Source organism: Astatotilapia calliptera, chromosome 7, assembly GCF_900246225.1.
Source record: "Astatotilapia calliptera chromosome 7, fAstCal1.2, whole genome shotgun sequence".
In the NCBI taxonomy this organism is placed as follows: domain Eukaryota; kingdom Metazoa; phylum Chordata; class Actinopteri; order Cichliformes; family Cichlidae; genus Astatotilapia; species Astatotilapia calliptera.
The window spans coordinates 1,778,473-1,785,034 of record NC_039308.1 but is presented as its reverse complement, the minus strand read 5'-3'; the positions used below and the strand labels follow the sequence as shown (position 1 = coordinate 1,785,034).

At 43.8% G+C, this 6,562-nt stretch overlaps 1 protein-coding gene across 4 annotated transcripts in view; it reads right to left on the bottom strand.

Annotated features, from left to right (window-relative positions):
• Window positions 1-6,562, bottom strand: part of immp2l (inner mitochondrial membrane peptidase subunit 2) — a 218,561-nt gene that overhangs the window by 64,597 nt on the left and 147,402 nt on the right. The window lies entirely within an intron of this gene.

Sequence of the window (6,562 nt, the reverse complement as noted above, 5' to 3'; positions counted from 1 at the left end):
CATCTTCTTCAGCCTCGCGCTGAAGGCCGTTAACAGACAACAGTTTCTGCAGGTTCTTCTCCAACTCGTGGGTCGTGCTGGTGGTTAGTTATGCTTTTCTCCTCCCACTCACACATTATGTCCCTCTCACTACCAGTTACAGCCTTTCATGTGTCACGCTGTAATAATTCCCACCATCTGGCAACTGTCTGCATACAGAACTGGCTTCCTTTTGAGCAAGGTACTGATACTAAATTAAAAATGGATCCACTACTTCCTGCATGCACAGATGAATTCTGCAGCACACCTGGAACCTGCGCACCATTTGGGAAGCACTGCATTATAGCCGCATGCTTCAGCGCAGCATGGGGAAAGGTATTCTGGGTATTTAAAAGAGCAGCTGCAGGAGAAAGGAAGGATTTTTAAAAAGGAGCTGACAGGTCATTTAGAAGCTTTTCGTTTCCTCCCTCACCTGCTGGGTTCAGCTGTGGTTCACTCCTCACTGAGAGGAGCAATATGTCAACATATAATCCTCACAACCAAACCAAATAAAAAAAGGAAGCGTCTCGGTGTTTTTAAACTCTGTCAGAGATAAAAAAGAAATGCCAATACACGCTAAGAAAACGAAAAAGCTCCAAGTGAGTAATAGCTCACTGCTGAGGGTGTGTGCACAATATGTTGTGGCAGATCCAGAGGGAACATCTTGGAACAAGAATAGCTTCGCACACAGCACCCAGCCCAACTGGCAGGTTAAATTAAATCCTCACGTCCCAGTGACACTGAAACCAGGACTCCACACAAACCAGTAGAACGGCAGAAAACCACACTAGCACTGGGAATGCTTTAGCTGACTCTAACATCAATGGACCCGACTTGAGCAGTTTCGTGGTACTTTTCCGTTGATGGGATTTTTGCAGAAATGTCGGCTAACTGGTCACCTTATTGGTGGAAAAGCTGTACTGAAGCCGTTTCAGCAACGCTACTAAACTGAAACTTGATTCAGACCAGTAGAAAAAATGTCACGTGGCCAGCAGAATCTAAACGTTTGGCCAATGAGGAGCAGCCACATGCTCAGTACATGTCACTGCAATCAAATTATTCATTTATCCTCTTTGGAAAGTTGCTCTGAAGTGCGGTAACATTCAAGGATGTCAGGGCATCACAGAAAATGCTTTTTCCTTTGAAATATTTTACATGCTGGCCGGATTCTGATCCTCGCCTAGAGCTTGTGCTGCATTCAGAATAATAAGGTGCATCGTGTGGAAAGTCTAAATGTGCTCAGTGAACTTCAAAAAATCTCCTCACTAGATTATATTAGTTTTGTGTCGAATGGAAATTTTGCCCTCATGGCAAAGCTCAAGTAATGGAGAGAAATGAGAAACATTCAGAATCATCCTCTGGTGATCGCCGGGTTCTTTATTTTACCCCAGTTTATTCTAAGGAAAAGGCTGGCCGAAGGGATAAGGTACTAGATCTTTATCTATAGTAACAGTATATATCACAATAAACAATATACACCATGAACATGAAGTAAAAATTCAACATTTTAATCTATCCAGGGCGGACGCCCCTCGCCCAGCTGGGATCGGCTCCTGATATGGATGGAAGAGGACGGATGGAGAGATTTTTAAATAAAGACTATTTTTTAAATCGAAGTTTAAAAATCCTGATAATCACCGTGTGAAAGTCTGCGGCAGCACTTTTTAGTTCCTATTGCTCATAATTAAAAAAATGTTTACATCGTTGATCCCTGTAGATATTCGAAAAACACAGTTACGCTGAAGCATTCACCTCAGAGATCCTGCAGTTTGGCGAATGAAACAAAGGCGGCGTTGGCGAGGGCGCGACACGAGTCGATGTCGTAGAGACGATCAGATGTTCAAAGCGAGAGAGAAACGCTGCAAATACAACGAGACCAGGAAAAACAAGCCCGGCCGCCGAGCTTAATGAGCTCTGACTGCACGTTTAGTCCCAGCAGAATCATATCTGCAGCCATTATATACGATTACATTACCAGCGTTTACCCACCCCCCGTTTCATTTTCAGCTAATAATCCATGAAAAACATCTAACGATCTTAGCACAAGTGAGCTAATACCTCATTACAACACTTCCGTTTGTAAAGTGTCCCATTTCTCCGCTCCGTGTTAGCGGGGAAAATAAACTTGGCGAGAGAGCAACACCATTTTTCTCATGAATTATTACCCCATTATAAACATTTGGTATTTAGGCCAGGCCTGCAGCTTTTTGCTTCGGGTACGAATAAAAAAAGCCTTACATTTATCTAGCATCCCTCATGTAGAACCTCCTGGGTTTTAAGTAATTATTCTCCCGCTCATCGGCCCATTAGGCTCGAACAACATCGCTGACTTTGGGTGATCTTGGAGCACGAAGCTTTCTGAGCTTTTATTGCTGCTTCGTGATGGCAGGTTGCAGATGGCGAGAGTGCACTTAACCTCTGCTGATAAACCGCAGCAGATAGCACTCACTTACAAGACAAGGTTATATACAGTAGAGCGACAGGAACCCATTAATGACTCCACCTCTGACTTGTGTTTTTGTTCTTGGCTCCGTGGGCGTCCTTTTTTAATCTTTTCCAGGAAATACTGACTCAGGACACACAGTTTCACTTTCACACACACAGACTCGGCGCGAGCTGCCGGCGACGGTCGGCCCTGCGGCGATCGTCGGCGAGCTGCTCTAACGCTCTCGGCTCCTGTGTTTGGCTTAATGGCAGAACGACTGGTGACAGTGACCCTTCGTTTGGTTCTCATCTCAGGGCGTAAAACAGTGCAAGTCGGTCAGATATGCACAACACGCACTTTGGTGTTGACAAAGCCGGCACCACTGAAGGTGATGATTAAAAAAATGTATTCTTAATTAAGCAAGGAGCTGCTGCGGCTCGGGTTAACAACATCAAACCTTCACGTTAGTAATTCTTACACCGAGCGTTTAAATGTGATGCCAAAGGGTCCTTTACAAACATCACATACAAGGTTTATATATCAGTAAAACTAATATAAACATGTTTATTATGAGTATTACTCTTGAACTAAAAAAACAAACTTGCATTCATGAAACACTTCATTGGGTACGCCAGCCTGGACCGATGTTCAGCACATCAAAAGGTGCAGTGAACTCGTCGCCATGTTCAAGAATCCTCTCCAGTGTGAGAGGATTCGAGCTTAATGAAGTGTTATTCATCTGGAAGCAGCCAACACAAGATGGTACGCCGTGGCCACAGAGGGACAGACAGCACTCAGGGAGGCTGTGGAGTTTAAACAATGCTCAGTTGGTACTAAGAGGCCTAAAGTAGGGATGCAACGATACCAATCTTTTCAAACCGATACGATACCGATACTTGGATCTGAGTACTTGCCGATAAAGAATACAAAAACCGATACTTCTACCACACACACACACACATACACACACACACACACACACACACAAATGCAATGAATTGGAAGACAGGTTTTATTTTATTCTCTGCCGATAAAAAATTTAATCTTAATAAAAATGACCACAAAAAAATTTCAAGTGAAAAACAAGCACTTCTGTTAAATTATTGCAGAGTCTCCACATTGTAATTTAACAAAAGATCACTGAACTATTGGCACTGTCTCGAGCTTTCGGAATAATAAATAAACACTTCTGTTTGGAATAAAATAAATACAAATTAGGTTTGAGAATAAAATAAATGTTTAAATTATTGCAGAGTGTCCATATTGTAAACAAACAAACAAAATAACGAAAGTATTTGGCGTTGACGAATAAACTCATCTGCCCGTGGATCATCAGTGTGCCGTTAAACCGAGGACTGACATCGCGCACACACTGCTTGTCTTTACCTCTTCAGAAAGTTTTGGCACCATTATCTCCCTGATGTGTGGGCGCTTGGGAATTTCATATCGCAGCTCGAGTACGAGTACGCTGAGAAGACGATGCAATCCTATGTTTTCCACGACCGGCATTGGCTGGTCATCCAGAGCGATAAAATGAGTCAGAGCCTGTGTTATTTTAACTGCCCGTGGATTTTCTCTTGACATTTTCCATCGCTTTTCCAAAACCTGAGTTAAAGTTGTTGCGGTCCACACTGCTGACATTTTGTTTAGCCTAGCTACAGCAGCCTCCAGTTTCTCTTTTTTTATCTGGAGCTGCCAGTCTGACTCGCCTAACCCTGTGCCTGTTTAGTGCGGGATGTCCCCCTAGTGGCCAATCTAAAAAACTACAACAGAAATGGCAAGCCACCCTCTGATTAGTGAAATAAGTTGATATCGGTTCATGGTATCGGTTAACTTTTATGAGTATGAGTACAAACATATTTTACAGTATCGGCCCCGATACCCGATACCAGTATCGGTGCATCCCTAGCCTAAAGTATGCCAAGAAAATATCCCCACCCATCACACCAGCAGCAACCTGAAGTGTTGATGTGCAGCAGCATGGATTCAAACTCTGACCCTACCATCTGACCTTTGCAGCAGAAATGGCGCCTCATCAGACCAGGCAACGTGTTTCCATCTTCCACTGTTCAGTTCTGGTGAGTCTATTTAAATGATCCTTGTCTGACAGCAGCACCTTTGGTGGTCTTCTGCTGCTGTGGCTCATCAGCGTCAAAGTTCACAGACGCTCTTCTGCATACTTTGGTTGTAACGAGTGCTTATTTGAGCCACTCGAAGCAGTCGGTCTATTGTTCTGTGACCTCTGACACCAGCGAGGTATTTTCACCCAGAGAACTGCATCTCACTGCATATTTGCTCTCTTTCAGACTTTCTCTGTAAACTCGAGAGTCGCTTGTGTGGCAAAATCCCAGCAGTTTCCGTTTGCATGTAGCTGAGATGCTGTACAGGAAAAGGCTTGTTTGGGGCTGCGTGTCGATGCTCACAGCCGTATTCATGAGGCGAGATCTCGTCTGAGGCAAACCGGCCTCGCTTTAAGACCCTGTTACTCTTTTCAGTGTAGACAGAACTTTTCATACTCAGCAGCGGCTTTGTTGTATTTTATTATCCTTAGAAAAAGAAACCATATAACCTTTACTGCACCAGTTAGAGTCTTACAGCAAAGCACGACTCCGAGAGCACTTTGACTACTCAAAATAAAGTATATATCCAAACATATGGTCGTGTATGAACATTGTTTGCAGGGACTTCTGAGTCATTTTGTGGTGTCTACAATAATAACCGTATTACTGCAGGGTTTTTACCTTACAATATAAAGCACCTTCAGGCAGCTGTTGCTGTGATTTGGAGCTGTATAAATAAAATTGAACAGAAGTGAGAAGTAAACTGTGTGAACAGTGTTTGGAGCTAAGAACAGGATGTGACTGTTGCTTAATCTCGATAGAATGACTGCAGCTCTTAGACTTCATGAAACCCTGGAGTGCACATGCTGGACGTGCTGGACGTGACGGGCTGTAAGCGGCACTATTTTACTGACGACGACTGACGGTGGTTCAGGCGGTGCAGCCGGCAGCTTATGAGGTTCTGAGAGAATTATGAACAAAACCACATCAATTCATTTCAGAGTATCAAACATCTGCAACAAATATGAAACGTCACAGTGAGCTGAAGAAGCAGTCCTGGAATAACTGCTGAGTTACTGATAACAACAAGGAAGGTTGATTAATTAGCGTGACATGAAGCATTTTTGCTTTCGTTTTCACATTTCAACTTTACATCTTCATCTTCTCACTTTAATACTTTCCAGGAAATCCAAACTACAAGCAAACCCAGTCCTCGTTTCCATCTTTTTAATGCATCCACAAACAAAAGTTCATATCGCTTCCACAGGAATTTAGAGGGTAAGTAGCAGCTAGGTGCACTTTGTTAATTGATTATCAGAAAATGTGATCAACCAAGGCATCTCAGAGTCTACAGGCCTCATTAACAGGTTCAATTTTACGGCAGCACAATTGGAAAAAGACTGAGCATGTATGGCTGTTTGAAAGAGTTGCAGGAAGCCTCTTCTCTCTAAGAAGAACACAGCAGCACGGCGTAGGTTTGCAAAGCTGCATCTGAACAAAGCTCAGGACTCCTGGAAAGATGAGACCACAGTGGAGATGTTTGTTCATCACACACAGCAGCACATCTGGAAGTGGGATGATGATCTGAGTGGGTTGTGTGTCCCACAGCTGAAGCTTGGACCAAACTGTTTCATCAAACAGGACGATGATCCAAGCACAGCAGCAGATCTGCAACAGAAGAACTGAAGAAGGAAAGAACGGAGCTGCTGCAGAGCTCAGAGAGCTGTGCATGAATGAATGCTTTGCATTGCAAACCTCACTGAGCTGAAGCAACGCTGTACAGAAGAGTGGGCCAAAACTCCTCCACAGTGAGAGACTGATGAGGTCAGAAACCATCACTGCAACTTTCTTAAGCAGGTTCTACAAGCTGCTGAATCACAGGATCCACTCGGCTTTTTGCAGGACTGCATTCAAATATAAACACCAAACCAAAGCGTGCGAGTCTCAGTGAACGCTTTCAGGCTGGAAATATCAGAGGGAAAGCTGAACACGCGAGCTGCATCGCTAGCAGAGAGAACAGGATGATCTCCTGCTAATGAGCTGCTTTCCGGTCTGTCGT